Source organism: Perognathus longimembris, chromosome 16 (genome assembly GCF_023159225.1).
Source record: "Perognathus longimembris pacificus isolate PPM17 chromosome 16, ASM2315922v1, whole genome shotgun sequence".
NCBI classification, from domain to species: Eukaryota; Metazoa; Chordata; class Mammalia; order Rodentia; family Heteromyidae; genus Perognathus; species Perognathus longimembris.
The window spans coordinates 23,719,567-23,737,886 of NC_063176.1; positions in this window are offsets into that span (position 1 = coordinate 23,719,567).

Consider the following 18,320-nt stretch of genomic DNA (forward strand, 5'->3'; position numbering starts at 1 on the left):
TATCACACATCCCAAAACCAGTTAAGGATCCAACAACAAGAAAGAGAACTACAGCCCAATTTCTCTGATGAACATGGATACAAAGCTCTTCAATAGAATATTAGCCAACAGAATCTCAAAGCAATTTTTTTTTTTTTTTTGGCCAGTCCTGGGGCTTGGACTCAGGGCCTGAGCACTGTCCCTGGCTTCTTTTTTTGCTCAAGGCTAGCACTTTGCCACTTGAGCCACAGCGCCACTTCTGGCCATTTTCTATATATGTGGTGCTGGGGAATTGAACCCAGGGCCTCATGTATACGAGACAAGCACTCTTGCCACTAGGCCATATCCCCAGCCCTCAAAGCAATTTTTTTAAATCATATATTATGACCAAGTAGGCTTCATCCCACAGATGCAAAGCTGGTTTAATATGCAAATCAATAGATGTAATTCACCATATCAGCAAGTGCAAGGTCAAGAACCACACGATCATCTCAATAGACGCAGATGCCTTTGACAAAATACAACATCCATTCACGTTGAAAGCTTTGGAGCAACTAGGAATAGAAGGAACATGCCCTAAAACAAAAAAAGCTATCTATGACAGAACACAGCCAACATCATACTAAATGGGGAAAGTCTAAAACTATTTACTCTAAAATCAGGAACAATGCAAGAATGCCGACTCTGTCCACTCCTCTTTAATATAAGTCTGGAATTCGCAGCCAGAGAAATAGGCAAGAAAATGACAAAAAAGGATTCACATAGGAAAAGAAGAAATTTACTAGCCTTATTTGCAGTTGACATGATCTTATTCCTAAAGGACCCAGAAAACTCCATCCCCAAACTCCTAATGCTGTTCAACCACTTTGGCAAAGTAGCAGGATACATAACTAACCCACAAAATTCTGTATACAGCCTTTCTGTATGCCAACAATATACAAACAGAAAGGGAAATCATGAAAACAACCCCATTCTTAATAGTCTCAAAAAAAGGCTAGGAATTAACCTAATTAAAGATGTAAAATATCTTTATAGTGAAACTATAAAAATCTGAAAAAAGAAATAAAAAAGGACACTAGGAAATGGAAAGACCTTCCATGTTCATGAATAGGTAGAATCAATATTGTGAAAATAACCATACTGGCAAAAATGATATACAAATTCAATGCAATCCCCATCAAAATCCCAATGATGTTCTTTACTGAGATAGAGGAAACAATCCAAAAATTCATATGGAACAACAAAATATGTAGAATAGCCAAAGCAAATCTAGGCAAAAAACAAGCAATGCAGACGGTATCACAATACTAGATTTCAAACTCTACTACAGAGCCACAATAACAAAAGTAGCTTGGGTATAGGCACAAAACATACTCAGAGATCAATGGAGCAGAATAGAAGACCCAGAAATAAAAACACATATTTACAGTCATCTGAGAGTTGACAAAGGAGCCAAAGACATACAGTGGAAAGACATAGGTTCTTCAACAATTGGTGTTGGGAAAACTGGGCAGCCAAATACATAAAACTAGAAGTGGTTCCCTGCTTATCGCCATCAATTCAAAGTGGATTAAAGACCTCAATGTCAAACTTGAAACTCTGAAACTACTGCAAGAGAGGAGAAACATTAGAACTTCTTGATATAGGCAAGAACTTCCTGAATAGAGTCCCAGGGGCACAACAGATAGGAGAGAGACTTGACAATTAGTAATACATTAAATTAAAAAGCATCTGCACAACTAAGGACATAGTTATTGAACTAGAAAAACAGCCAACCAATTCGGAAAAGATCATTACTAGCAATACATTAGATTAAGGCCTATATATACAAGGAGATCAAGAAACTAACCCCTCCCAAACTTAATACACCAATGACCAAATGGGCAAGGGAGCTTAGGAGAGACCTCTTAGAAGAGATAAGAATGGCAAAGAAATACATTGGGAAATGCTCATCATCCCTGGCCATAAAGGAAATACAAATCAAAACAACCCTGAGATTCCATCTCACCCCAGTTAGATTGACTAATGTTTTGAATTTGAACAGCAACGACTGTGATAGAGATGTGGGAATAAAGGAACCCTACCGCAATGCTGATGGGAATGTAAACTAGTATAACCGCTCTGGAAAACAGTCTGGAGGTTCTCCAAAAAACTAAACACAGACCTTCCCTATGACCTGGACATACCACTCGTAGGCATCTACTCTGAGCCTCATGAGCCAAGATATGATAAGGACACCTGCACATCCATGTTCATTGCCATACAATTCACAATAGCCAAGATATAGACACAGCCCAGATGCACCACAATAGATATGTGGATCCAAAAAGTGTGGTGCTCATATACAATGGAATTTTACACAGCCACTAGAAAGAATAAAATTATGACATTTGCAAGGAAATTGATGGAATTAGAACAATTCATGTTAAGTGAGGTAAGCCAAGGTCAGACAGACGTGTTTTCTCTGATATGTGAAAGTTACATCTAAAATGCACTGGGATATGACAAATTACATTGGATTCTAGATACTCACGTACAGTGAGACCAAAAGAGAGAATCACAAAGGTGCAATGCCCAAACACCTCTTTGTATGCATATAAAATAATATACATGCTGAAGCAAACTCCAGTGATATGGAGACAAAGAACTTTTTTCTTAATTTGTTTTATCTTTTGCTGATGATTCTATATTCTTTACCTTATATAGGGTATATTCTTGTGCATATCTGTGGGAAGGTGAGGAAAGGGGACAAAACTTGAGGAAAAAAGGTGAAAAGTGCAGCAATGGAGCATACTGGACATGAATGAAAGTGAACTACACAACTCGTGGGTGGAGACAGGAGGGAGGGAATGGGAGACAATGAGGGAACAGATGACTCTGTATGAAAGGAAATGTACTTGTTACCTGACTCATGTATCATGTCACCTCTATAATAATGATAAAGTAAATTTAAAAACCTATTCCAGCCAGGCACTGGTACCTAACATCGATAACCCTCGCTTATGAAAAGAATGAAAACTGAGGATTGAAGTTCAAAGCTCTTTTATTCTCTTTTTGTTTTGTACTGGGGTTTGAACTCAAGGCCACCCTCTTGCTTTGCTGACAACTCTACAACTTGAGCCACGTCTTCAGGCCTGATTCTTAGAGATGGAGTCTTCTTGACTTTTCTGTCGGGGCTGGCTTGAAACCATGATCTCCCAGATCTCAGCCTACCTAGTAGCTAGGATTACAGGCACAGGCCATACCCACTTAACATCTCTTACTGTTCATAGTTCAGAAATGATCTGTCTCATAGATGTGTACATATTGGAAAAACACAGTGCATCTGAAGCTGTGGGCTTTCTGTGGTTTCTGGCATGACTGGAGGTCTAGAACCCATGCTCTACAGAAAAGGGGGACTTGTGGGCAGAAATAAAACAGGAGAAAACTTGATCATGAGAACTAGTATGCTATCACCCTGGACAGTTTCAATATCATCAACTTCACATTGTTCTCTTGGATTCAAGGGATCATATGTGGTTTATATTCAGCACAATATCTCTGTGGAGAATAGAGACTATATTTAAATATACCATGCAGAAGTGATACTGTTCATAAAACATATGCCATAGCTCAGAATAGAGATGCAAAATTGTCCTATGAGTGAAACAACAAGAGCTAGGAGTTAGCAGAGGCTCACAATAGCTCAATAGCTATGTACATATGATCATATAAGATAATGGGAAGCAAAATGAATTCCAAGATATGGAAACAAGAGGTTTTTCATTGTTATTTTTAATTAACTATGTGGAAATTATTTCTTTATTCTTTTGTTTTCCTTTCCTAGGGTTTATCCCCTGTTGTCACTGTATTTGATTTTGGTACCCTGGGTATTATGTATATGTTTATCTGAATTAAGGAAGGGAAGGGGAACATCAAAATGGTGAGACAAAGGATAGAGGGTGAACCAATGCAACAGTGATACTCAGAAGACAGTATGTTGGAAATTAACTATACAATTGAAGGGGGTGTGGGAGGAGGGAAAGTGGGAGAAAAATGGGGGAAGGGTAACAAGTTTGACAAGAAATGTACTCGCTACTTTACATATGTAGCTGTAACCCCTCTGCACATCACCTTGGCAATAAAATTAAATTAAAAAAAAAAAAAACAACTAGGAGTTCAGCTCAGCAGGTGCAGGAGTCCTGGATTCAATCCCCAGAACTTCAATACATATTAGTTATTTTAAAACTCTGAAACATGTAAGTAATATGAATATTATGATTATTATAAACTCACAGAACAGATCAGGATACATTGAATGGTGGCTCAATGCTTTCTGTGACAGTCAGATCACTTGACAGTTTTCCTCCACATGATTGCACCTGCAATCTAAAGCCGTTTTGTTTTCTTTTTTTTTCTCTTTATTGTCAAAGTGTGATACAGAGGGGTTACAGATTCATATGAAAGGCAGTGAGTACATTTCTTGTTCTACCTGTTACCTCCTCCCTCATTTCCTCCTCCCCCTCCCCCTTCCCGTCTCCCTCCAAGAGTTGGGCAGTTGGTTTACACCACATGGTTTTGTAAGTGTTGCTTTTTGAATGGTTTGTCTTTTTGTTCTTTGTCTCTCGATTTTGGTATTCCATCTCCCTTCCCCAGTTCTATTACCTGTATAAACAGTATCCAGGGTATTCAGATGTGATACAGTAGTAGCGAGGGTACAACCACAGGAAGGGAGTATAAGAGAGAAACAAAACTAAACAAACCAATGAGTCAAATAAACAGACAAGGAAAAAGAGAAAAAAAAAGTAGTACGAGTTCACATGGCATGTTGAGAATAATTACAACAGTGGTGAAACTCAACAGTGGTAAAACTCTTGTTTCTGTAACATGCAATTCATTTCACTTGGCATCTTCTTATGTGATCATATGGGTATAGCTATTGGGGTATTTGGATGTTCTACCATGACTAGCCTAATCACATACTAGCTATTCCCTATGAGGGACACCATAGGGTTTATGTTTCTTTGAGTCTGGGTCACTTCACTTAGTATGATTTTTTCCAAGTCCTTCCATTTCCTTATGAATGGGGCAGTGTCATTCCTTCTGATGGAGGCATAGAATTCCATTGTGTGTTTGTACCACATTTTCCTGATCCACTCATCTGCTGAGGGGCATCTCGGTTGGTTCCATGTTTTAGCAATGACAAGTTGGGCTGCGATGAACACAGTTGTGCTGGTGACTAAAGCTGTTTTATATTAGTGTCACAGACTGTTTGGTCCTCATGCTCCTTAGCAGTAAAGCACTGAATGAGCTGAGCAAGAGTTCATCTTCACAATGTCTCTGTATAAACATAAGCCACACTTCTTTCCTGTTTTACAGATAGGGAGTTTGATGCCCTGATCAGTCTATGACTTGTCCTGACCAGGCTAAGCAGGGGACAAGTAACAAGATTCTGAAGGAAGCAATGAACACACATAGAAAAGAAGGAATGGAAGGAGTTGGACAATATCTCAAATGGAAAAGTAGATAATGATTTTTAAAAGAAGAAAAACAATAGTAAGTAATGATGTGTAGACAGACTCCTAATGGCTGTTTCCTGCATACAAACATGTTTTGTGTGTGTGTGTGTGTGTGTGTGTGTGTGTGTGTGTGTGTGTGTGTGTGTTGCTAGTCCTGGGTCTTGGACTCTGGGCCTGAGCACTGTCCCTTTCTTCTTGCTCAAGGCTAGCGCTCTGCCACTTGAGCTACAGCGCCACTTCTGGCCACTTTCTATATATGTGGTGCTGAGGAATCAAACCCAGGCCTTCATGTATAGGAGGCAAACAGTCTACCACTAGGCCACATTCCCAGCCCCTACAAACATGTTTTTAATGAATACTTAATATACTCTTATAAGAATTAATGACCATCTTATCTCTGATTTTGTTTATTTGGGTGTGCTGTCTTAAAAAAAAAGAATTAAAGATCAATTAATTTGGCCAGTTGAAAAAAGAACTTAAAAATCTTGATTAAAAAAAGAAACAAACACACTGCAGTGAACTGTCCACTAATGGAGAATTCTGAATGTTATAATTTTTTTCCCCAGACCCTTGAACTTTGTCCAGGAAATCCTTCATAACTCTGCCCAAACAGAAATAAGAGACTTATTTCTACAGATGGATAGAAAAAGTAAAATATAAGAAATCATACAAAATCAACACTGAAGACTTTCTGGTTATTATTGCTATGCTGTCTGATATTTACCTTTTTAAAAGCAAACTCAGAGAAAAGTCAAAAAGTAAATACTGTACCTTGGACAGTAGCTAAACTATTGAGAGAATGGAATGAAATATAGAAGGACCACGTTCCTTATCCCATCCTTAATCCTCTCGTGGCTTTTTTGGATCACTTGTTCTACAGGTGTGTGTGCGCACATGCGCGTGCACACACACACAGAGCTGACATTTTTATAACAGGAATAACAAATGAGATCTTCATTGGACATAATAAAGATACTAGGAAAACACAGTAAGTGAAGTTAAAAGTCATTTTATTTCCCATACCCTGCATCATTTAGCTTTGAAGAAGTACCAGGGAAAACAAATTGGAAATAAATCAAAACAGAGCATCTCCATAAGCCTCCTGGTTCCAGTGAATGAAAAATACATTTTAGATTTGTAACAAATTACTTATGTGCATCTATTTGAGAGCTTTCAATTTTCTTTGACCATAGAGTATTCTTTACATAAATAATACATTGATGGAACATATGCAGCATTGTACACACTTGAATTACACAAGGGGAAAACTTCAGAATAATTGCCAGAAGTGGAGGAAAAGAAACTCAAACACACAACTTAAAAAGTAGCAAGGGAAGGAAGTGGTGCTGTGGCTCAAAGTGATAGAGCACTAACCTTGAGCAAAAGAGCTCAGGGATGGCACCCTGAGTTCAAGCCCCACTACCGATTTAAAAAGAGAGAGAGAGAGAGAGAGAGAAAAGATTGACATAAAAAGTAGCAAGGGAAGAAATTAAGTGATTTCATTTGAGGGGAAAAAAACCCACAAGAGTAAAGACACTAAAAAAGCATGTGTTGGAAGATCAACGCAGGTAAACTAGACAAGCAATCACTAATGAACAGCAAGCATCAATGTAGCTTTGAATAAATCAAGCTTCTGGTAAGTTTAACTAATGTGAAACACATCATTTCGAAGCAGCACATTGTCTCATAATCAAAGGAATGAGTTTTCAGTGTTATTAGTAGTCTTCTCTGTTTCCCTTTTCTCTCTCTTTCCTCCTCCTCCCCCTCCTCCTCCCCCTCCTCCCCCTCCTCCTCCCCCTCCTCCCCCCTCCTCCCCCTCCTCCTCCCCCTCCTCCCCCCTCCTCCCCCTCCTCCTCCTCCCCCTCCTCCCCGTCTCTGTCTCTTCCCCTCCTCCTCTTATTTTTATAGTACCTGGGTTTGAAATCAGGGCCTGGTGCTTGGTGCTTTACCCCTCAGACCACATATCCATCCCCTCTCAAGTTTCTAATTAGCTATTAATCCCATCTGGTATACTTTTTTTTTTTTTTTTTTGGCCAGTCCTGGGCCTTGGACTCAGGGCCTGAGCACTGTCCCTGGCTTCTTCCCGCTCAAGGCTAGCACTCTGCCACTTGAGCCACAGCACCACTTCTGGCCGTTTTTTTCTGTATATGTGGTGCTGGAGAATCGAACCTAGGGCCTCGTGTATGCGAGGCAGGCACTCTTGCCACTAGGCTATATCCCCAGCCCCCCCATCTGGTATACTTTTAATTTTAAGTATTTTCTTTCTCAACTCCAGATTTCTATTTAATCATATATATGATATATTCACATATATGATTCATATATTCATATACATTATATATGTGGTGAACATTATATATATGAATAAATATCATATATGTGTGTATGTATATTATATATATATCATTCCTTCTTCATTATGTTCATCTTTCCCTTTAAAAATGTGGGTATAGGGGTTGAGAAGGTGGCTTAGTGGTAGAGTTCTTGCCTAGCATGCATGAAGCCCTGGGTTTGATTCCTCAGTACTACATACACAGAAAGAGCCAGAGATGGCACTGTGTCTCAAGTGATAGAGTATTAGCCTTGAACACAGAGAGGCCCAGGGACAGCACACAGACCCTGAGTTCAAGCCCCAGGACTGGCAAAAAAAAAAGTGCATATATTGAAAATGTCTTGTGTAAAGTTCTTGTCTGACATCTCCATTATGTGTATCATTTCCTGACCTGTTACTACTTAACTGGATTTTTAGCGGTAGTGACATTTGCACTTAGGGTCTTATGCTTTCCTAGTTTGCTTGCTTGGCTAACACTCCATTATTTAAACCACATCTCCAGCCTGGACTTTTGCTGCTTATTTTGGAGGTAGAATCTCAGGGACTTTTCTGTCCTAAACTGGCCTCAAACTGCAGTCCTCCATAACTCAACCTCTTGAGTAGCAAAGATTATAGATTTGAACCACTGACTCCTAGCTCATTGATTTTTCTTTACATTGTGGGTATTTTATTACTTCACACTTATAATTACATCTGATGAAAAATTGGACATTGTAAGTATTACATCAGCTATATTTCTAGATTTTGCTGATACAGTTTTTGAAATTTGCTTTTCCATTTTATGAAATTACTAGGTTACTATAAGTTGTTAGCTCCATGTCAGCTGGAGCCTCTTGAGACTTGTCTTTAAGCGTTGTAAGCTTGCACATATGGTAGCCTTGCACATATGGTAGCCTTGCACATATGGTAGGAGTAGGCTAGCCAACTAGACGTGTCTGATCCTCTGAGAATGCCTTAGAGGATGCAACGAGATTTATCTAGCTCTCTATTTTGGATGATGTGAATTGCAGTGTCTCCCAATTCAATGTTAAATCTGGAAATTGTTTTAACTTATAAGACCTTTCTAGTTCTTTGTGTGTTCAGGTGAGGGGAGGAGGGTGGTTGTGGTGGTAGGGGTTTGAACTCTGGGCCTCTCACTTGCTAAGTGTTCTACCACTTGAACCATGCCTGCATCCCTTCAGTTATTATGTAGTAGGGTCTCACACTTATGTCCAAGGCTGGCCTCAGATCAGAGTTTTCCTACTTATGTTCCCTATATAGTTAGGATTACAAGAATGAAACACTATGTTTAACTTGTTGGTTGTGATGAGATCTCATTAACTTTTTCCCATACTGGCCTTGAACCACGATCCTTCCTATCTCTACCTCCTGAGAAGATAAGAAGACAGATATGTGCCACCATGCCCAGCCTTAATAACTTTTCTTTCTCTACCTCTACTATTCTACCCCATTAGTTCCAACTATTTCAGATTCCTCCTACACCACACAGCATTCCATCACCTCAGTGGGACTAATTCATTCACCTTGCATTGTTTCTCTCTACATCATAATCTAGAAAATGCTTTCAAATACAAATTCAGGGTGATTACAAGGCTCAGCTTGCCCATTTCTCCTCTCTCTGAGAGGTAGGTATATTATTGCTCTGACCATTGTCCAATGTTTAACTCTACTATTTGATGGAATGTTTAGATGTCTTAGAGATTTACAGTGGGACAGAAAGTATGGTAGCATTTACTCTGCCAGGTTCAGAAATGGGAGTCTATATTATATTCCATAAAGGAAAACTTCCAGTATTAAAATTAATACAAATAAATTTTATTGGAAGGATTCAGAGGTCTGTTACTAGCTCTTAGGGCTTCAAATTTTCATATTTGTTTATTGTGTTAGGAATTGAACACAGGAACTTGCGCATGCTAAACAAGCACTCCAACCCTGAGCTACACCCCCAACCCCTTATTTTTTTTAAAAAAAGTTGTTTCTTGCATTGTTTGCTAAGTTACTTGTCTTTGCCTAGCTTTTCATACTCAATTAAAACCCACTATTGCCTTTTTTCTTTTCTAAAATGCTTCTGCTTATCTCATTTCTATTCATCTTGAAATCCTCTGGGTAGAATTAGACCATTTTTAATACCTTAGCTTTGAATCACAGAGATAGCTTCATGATCAGCTCTTAGAAAATTGTCCACCGGGGATGTTGCTTTTGTTAATCTTAGAGCATTAAGATGGAGTCGTGAGGGGCCTTTCAGATCACCTATCGCAACCCTCTAGTTTTACTCATAAAGGAATTGTATTCTAGGAAACGGCAGTAACTCACCCCTAAAATGTCCAGCAGGCACTTAACAGCATGAGGATTCAAAATTATCTACCTAAATTCAAGGATTGTTCTTGCTCTTAGTGTGTTTATTTCATACTGCTTTCTTGATCAGAAAAAGAGTTTGTTCAGTAGGATTTCCAACTCATTTTATTTCTTTAATGAGACTAATGTCAATAAGAATTAAATTGGAAACCAAGTATGGTCATGCATGCTGAGACTATCAACACTTGGAAGGATGCAGCTAATGATCAGAAGTTTGAGGATAGTTTGGATGACATAACAAGACGTTATCTCAAAATAAGAAGATGAAAAAGAGGAGGAGGAAAAAATAGATTACTTTATCTGATTTCTAACTCATTTTGAAAATTTTCACGTTTAAAATGTTTTTTTTGCCGAATTCCTGTTGTGTTTAGTACATCAAAGCCTAATATAACTAAATCATCAAACTCACTCCTCCTGCTGGAAAGAAGAATAAGGACAGGCAGTAAATGAAAAAGCACTTAGTTAATCCATCAGATAGATGGCTAGACACTCAAGTGGAAAAGTGTAGGGACAAAAGAAACTAGGAAGCAAGTCTGACAATACAAACTCTATTCTTCAGCTCATAAGCCAGAAATCTTCACTGCTCTCCTGTGGCATGTGGAAGGCACGTGACCCTGAGTCAAAATACTTGTAGTGGGGCTGAGGGCCAGGACATAGCCCAGTGGTAGAGGATCTGCCTAGCTGGGTTAGATCTCGGCACCAGAAAAAGAAAACTTGTAGAATATAATCAGACACAAGAATAACCTTTGCACATATAAAGCCATGATACCTAACAACAGTAACTTCGTGGAAGGGTCCCTCTGAGTCTGATGTCCCTACTGCCTTCCTACAGTCTACTTGGTTCCTGTTGTCAGGTATTAATACAGGTACATCTGTATTCATGTGTCCTTTTAACATTCTGTGCAGATAGAATAAGGGTTTTTGTTTCTGATTTTCACGCCAGTCCTGGGGCTTAGACTCAGGGCCTAGGTGATATCCCCGAGCTTTTTTACATAAGGCTAATTCTGTACCACTTGAGCCATACCTCAACTTCCAGATTTTTAGTGTTAATCGGAGAAAAGAGTCTCACAGACTTTCCTGTCCAGGTTGGCTTGGAATCATGATCCTCAGATCTCAGCCTCTGGAGTAGCTAGGATTGCAGACAGGATGACTCAGTGAGACAAGAGGTCTGACTAGCTTAAGGTATTTTTAAGTCACACATAAGAACAAAAATATGTTGCCCAAGAATTCAAAATACTAATTTTTGTGAAATTAATAATTGACTTTTAAACATCAACAAGTTGCAGGAAGCTATGAAGAGCCTCCTCCATACAAATTCTTCGTCCTCTTGGTTGCAGTGTTGCTGTTCACATGATGTAAAAGCTCGCAGTAGTTTATAAGGTTAGATGGGAAAGAATAAGTACTCCCAGAATTGCTTATCGACTGTCTTTTCCCTCCTCTTTTTTTATGACATTGCTAATGAAATAAATCAAATGTTGCATATCCATTTAGAGCACTGTGTCCTAGATTTACTTAACTTACCCTGAAGACAAAGATTAGTCCTTTATTGTGTATGGTTACAATCTGACTGCACTTTATGAGTTAGGGTTCGGGGAAAACCTGTAGAACAGTGAATTCTATCAAATAACATTATCAGCCCTTACGAAAAGCTAGGCACTGTACTAAATACCTTCACATTATCTTATTCAATCTTTAACAACAGTCCTTTGAGTTTGGTACTATTGTTAGCTTTATTTCTTTAATGAGGAAACTAAGGTATGGGGAAGACAAATGATCTGCTCATAATTTCAGAGCAGGTGAGTAGTAGAAGCCTGGCTTCAACTCTGGCCATCTGTGTTTCAGCCACTATTTCTCACCATCATGCTTTTAGCAATAGCTCACAGTGCTCTGCTACGTGTAAAACCAAGCTGGGTCAGGCCCTATGGACATCAGAACTTCTTGAGACAAGCTTTTGAAAAACCAATATAGGTTCTGATCTATAGGCAATAGGAAAGAGATAATGCAGCCTAATCATAACAGACAGCATTGTGCTCAGTTCTCTGAACAGGTTGCTATTCACATTTATGTTTGAATACGATAGGTTTTCATTTAAATAGCAGTGATAGTATGTAAATAAATCATGGAGAATTGTCTAGTTTATTACTGAAAAGGTAAATTAGGTACAAGTTTTAATATTTTATGTACTTTAACTACCAATTACTTAGAATATTTGATCATTACAATACAGTATAATCCAGACACTTGAGAAAAATAATGTAAGGAATTATTGAGCATTGGCTGGAGTTGTGGCTCAAGTAGTAAAGCATCTATCTCATAAGCATGAAGCCCTATGTTCACATCCCAGTACCTTCAAAAAAGGAATCACTTGAGTTTCACATAACAATTATAGTATATTGAAATCAAGGGTCATGGGTTCTAATCCCTGTTCTGCCAATAAGTATATGAGGGCTGGGGATATAGCCTAGTGGCAAGAGTGCCTGCCTCGGATACACGAGGCCCTAGGTTCGATTCCCCAGCACCACATATACAGAAAACGGCCAGAAGCGGTGCTGTGGCTCAAGTGGCGGAGTGCTAGCCTTGAGCGGGAAGAAGCCAGGGACAGTGCTCAGGCCCTGAGTCCAAGGCCCAGGACTGGCCAAAAAAAAAAAAAAAAAGTATATGAATGACCTTGAGAAAGTCTTGTAATACAAGAATGGAATGAGCTGAGAATGCATCTGCCTAGCAAGCACAAAGGCCCTGAGTCCAATTCCTAGTGCCTGCCTCAAAAAAGGAAAAAAAGTGAATTGCTGGAAAGACTAGACAAGATAATGAATGTGGAAAGTATGAGCTGTTTATTTTAATGCTACAATTTAGCTTCCCAGGGCTATTGTAAAAACTTAAATGGGCCTAAAACAGTCCCTCCAACATCACTGGAACTAAATACATGGAGGTAGAAACTTAATTAAAATACGACTTTGCAAATAACTGGTGGCCAGCATTGTAAAGATCTATCTTACAGTCTCTGAAACAGGAAGTTCTCACACCCCTAGAACAATCCAGATGAAAATCAGTGATGACTTATTTTACATTAAACTCATATGGTATGAAAGTTTCATGGTCAAAAAAACTAAAATCTAGCCAATCCCTGTAACCTTAGCTCTAAAGCTGTAGAATATATCTGTTTCTGGCAGAGTTTGTTATAAAAATATTTTTTCAGGGGGCTGGGAATATGGCCTAGTGGCAAGAGTGCTCGCCTCGTATACATGAAGCCCTGGGTTCGATTCTGCAGCACCACATATATATAAAATGGCTAAAAGTGGCACTGTGGCTCAAGTGGCAGAGTGCTAGCCTTGAACAAAAAGAAGCCAGGGACAGTGCTCAGGCCCTGAGTTCAAGGCCCAAGACTGACCAAAAGAAAAAAATTTTTTCAGTTAAATCTATTTTCTGCCCTAAATATTAGATATAAACTACTTAGGTTATTTATGTCTTACTTTACTTATCCAGGCATGCTGGTGTCTTTTCTTTAACCCAGCTTCCTATAGTATCTTGGGTCTTTCTTTATCAAACTATGATAGGCTGCCTCTAAGTTTAATATAACTAAATGGACTTGTGGCTATCAAGAAAGCATATTAACTCTTTTTTCAAAGCATATTAAAAATATACTCAAAGCCTTTGGGGAATATCTAACCATGGTCATTAAATAACCATCCTGCAGCTCCTAGCTCCCAGAAATAGCACATTGTATCTTATTACCTGAAGGGATTAAAAGAAAACTATATATCAGAACACGGTTCCAAGCTATAGGGTCAGAAGGTCTCTGCAGTTTTAGATGACCTAAACCTCCCTCAAACAACACAAAAGGAGATCAAAGTTCTGCCCCAGCAACTTTGACTATCAGATGAATTTGTCCCAGTTGGGTTAGCTTGATTATTCTTCTTTAGCCTGATTGTTTCTCTCTATCACCTTGTGCCATTAATGGAGAAATTAATCTTTGAAGTTCTAATGGCTCAGCATTTTCAATTATTCATTTCAGCTAAGGAATTTTTTGTAAGAAAAGCTCAGTGTTCTCAGTTACGATAAGCCTACTGGCAGACACAGAAACCCAATCTGAACTGCCACCCCAAAAAAGCATCATTTCTATAGAAAAGTTTTTGAGGATTTAAAAAATCCCTTCTACTGCTTATTTCTTTCTTGAAGTCCAAACTCATAATCAGCTTAAAGCAAAAACTTTGTTTAATAAGCATTTTAACAACTTTTCCCCCTGAGGAGTATTTTCAAAAGGAAAAAGGGTAGAAAGAAGAAAAGAATGCAGAAGAATAAATATTACAGTGGTCCTCAGTACCCATGAAGGACTGGGTCAAGGAACTTCACAGATGCTAAAAGCTGTAGCTGTTCAAGTCTCTGGTATAAAACTATTTGCATATACCCTACAGACATCCTTCTACATCCGTCGTAAAATATATTTTATTTGATACATAATGATTGTACAAATTTATGGAGTACAGCATGACATTGTACTCCAATTTCAATACATGTATACAATGGGTAATGACCAGATCAGGATAACTGTCATATCTGTGACTTCAGACATTTATCATTTCTTTGGGGAAACATCGCAAATCTCCTGTAAGAGCTATTTTGGAAACATTGAATTCATTGTCGTCAACTATAGTAATCACACTTTGTAACAAAACATTAGAAGTTATTTCTCCCATCCAATCACCCTCCTATGCCCCTTGACCATCTAGTCTCTATCCATCACTGCAAAAGCCTTCCTAGACTATATGCATTGAATCACCTCTAGATGACCTATGCTGCATACTACAGAAGCCACTTTAAAAAAAAAAAAATTCAACCACATTGGTATGAGGAACCCACAGATGTAGAGAGTTTCTGCAGAGACTGTAGAGTCTTCTTAGATCTAGATCTACAAATATTATAATCTAAAACATACTCTGCTGACTCTATGACCCTACTTGTTACCTGACTAGGCCTTAGGAATACATCCAACTCTCCTAGATCAAAAGCAAAATAAAACAAAACAAAACCTTCCATTTCTTGGACTTTTTCCTTGGAAACACAGCTCTGAGAAGGAGATCTGTTAATTGTCATTCTACTTTGGTGAGAAGACAGGCCCTTTGACTGTATTAGCACTTACTACCATACTTTATCAAAAAGTCTGTCAATATATGAGAAAAGTTTTGGTGAAGACATTACTTTGGCTGCACTGGAAATGCAAATTAAAAAATCTGACAACTTTGGAAAGATTGGGGTGTTACCTCTCAGCAAACTGAATGCTCAGATTTTAAAGATGGAAATGAATATGGATGTTCTGATGGCTTTACTGTAACCTTGTTTGTATTCTGTTGGATAGATGCCAAGGAGTGGAATTTTTAGGTCACACAGTTCTATGTTTAGCTTTTTGGAGAATCTCTACACTATTTCCCAACAACAGTGTATTAGACTTACCTTTGGGCCACATCTTCCCCATCATTTGTTATTGTTCATGTTGTTGATGATGACCATTCTAACTGGGTAGGGTGAAATCTCAGTGTTGTTTTGATTTGCATTTACTTTATGGCTAGAGATGTTGAATGCTTCTTCATGTGTCTATAGGCCATTCTTACTTCTTCTGAGAAGTCTCACTTTAAGTCATTTGTCCATTTATTAATTGGCTTGTTCTTTCTTTGAAGGTTTAATTTTTATAAGGTTTATTGTTTTGAGCAACACTGTTCACCATAGCCAAGATATGGAATCAGTACAGATGCCCTTCAGTGGATGAATGGATCGAGAACATATGGTACATATACACAACGGAATTTTGCTCATCTATTACCAAGACAATATTGTACCATTCATAAGAAAATGGAGAGGTCTGAAAAAAAATATTTTAAGTGAGGTAAACTACACCCAGAGAAACAAAGATTGCATACTTTCCTACATTGGTGGTAACTAGAATGCATCTATAAATCTCTAAGTAAATACACTACGTTTTATGCAAGTAGTTGGGAATGAATTAACTGAAGTATAATGAACTCTATGGAGAGCTCAAAAGTATAATCTTTTAGAAAGGCTGGGTCAATGCCCAACAAAATCAGTACAGAAAATAGGAACAAGCAAGAGGGGAGATGGGGCTAAAGGGAGAGGGAAAGAGGAATGAATGGGGGAGAATGCAGCCAAGAATTCACTGTACACTCCACAAAACTATGAAAAGTGAGGGAAGGAATAAGTTGAAGGGGGATGAGAATACTGAAGGAGTGATACCAATTAAAATGCATCGTGTTCATAAACTGCTTTGTTATAATGGCACCTCCCTTGTAAAACTACTTAAAGATAGTTTTTAAAAGAATGTATATCATTACTACTTTTGAAGACAAGAAGATTGCAGCATCATTTATACTATTCTTTATTAAGGTTTCTATTGCTTTGGCTGGGACCAATGGCTTATACTTAATCATAACTACCCAAGAGGCAGAACCCTGGCAGATCATGGTTCAAAGCAGATAGGAAAGAAAAGCCCAAGAGACTCTATCTCCAATTAACTAGAAAAATACTGGGCTGGAGACATGGCTCAACCTTGAACAAGCAAGCCAAGTGAGAGTCAAGAACTCAAAATGAGAGTGCAAAGCCCTAAGGTTAAGACCAGATACTGGTGCATGTGTATACACACACACACACACACACACACACACAGAGAGAGAGAGAGGGAGAGAGAGAGAGAGATTAAGAGACTTGAATTGCTTCTAAGTAAAAGCAAGTTAAAATAATATCCTTCAAAACCAAGCAATAGCCTAGTTTTTAAAAATGCATTTATTTTGGACATGATTGAAGAGGTTTTATTACTTGTTTAGAACATATTTAGAAAAAGGCTCTGATAAGTGATATGTCATGAAATTTCTCTTTTTAAAAAAAATCTCCATTTTTGCAGCCCTGCCCAATTTCTCACATACTTATAAATGTAAACATCAGCTTTTCATTGTAATTCATTTGAGCAGAGCACACAGCATCAAGGAATTCAGTCTCTAGTGATACATGTCTTCATCCTAGTCCTGGGAAGAAATAAGGGAGTAGAATTTTTTTTCTTTCCCCCCAAGGTACAGTTTCACTTGCACTAACAGTGTTTATAATGTCATTTCTCATTTGAGCCCAAGTTACCCGACTAGCATGTAAGCTCCTGAGAACAACTAACTTCCTCATTTTGGCATCTCTTAGGGCCATTTTCCCAGAATTAAATGGATTCCTATTTGAATTTCACTGGGTCAGAGTTTTCTGCTGTTCTTGTGATCTAGATCACTACACTGGATGCCTATCCTCAGCCCAGATCCCTGTTCACCCCAAATTCAGCTAGTGTGTTTCCTTCTGCAAAGAGTTTACTGTTTCTCGAGCTCTCTCTCTCTCTCTCTCTCTCTCTCTCTCTCTCTCTCTCTCTCTCTCTCTCTCTCTCTCTCTCTGATAATTAGTTAATAATGCTCATTTTAGAAAATTTGGGGTAAACAAAAGTTACATAAACACAATTAAAATAACTGAGGTGGGACTGCAGCATAACTCAGTGATAGAGCCCTCACTGTACATGAGACCTAAGGTTTGGTCCTCAGCTATTAAAAAAATAATTACTGGGCTGGGGATATGGCCTAGTGGCAAGAGTGCTTGCCTTGTATACATAAGGCCCTGGTTTCGATTCCCCAGCACCACATATATAGAAAATGGAGTGCTAGCCTTGAGCAAAAAGAAGCCAGGGACAGTGCTCAGGCCCTGAGTCCAAGGCCCAGGACTGGCCAAAAAATAATAATAATAATAATAATTACTAGGGGTAACTAATCACATTCCAGAGTGTTCACTATCTGAAATGATTCCAGGGCTAAAACCCAAGCAGTCTAGGAGGCACCCTCTCCTCTGTACCTCACCTCTTGTGTAATACTTACCCTTACTTAATAATTGCTTCTATTTTCATCTAGTATTTTCCACATGTTGTTCTTAGGTGAGATTTTTACATCCTAATTTTAAATTCATTTCTTTCCTATTATTCTTATATTAAGAGTATTAACATCATTTAAAAAATGATTCACATTCTATATTATCCATTATAAACAATATATGACTCAAAACCATATATCCTAGAGCTAGATTGCAGAGTGTTCACGTTCTGACTCTGCCTTGGGCATTCCTTACTTCTCCTA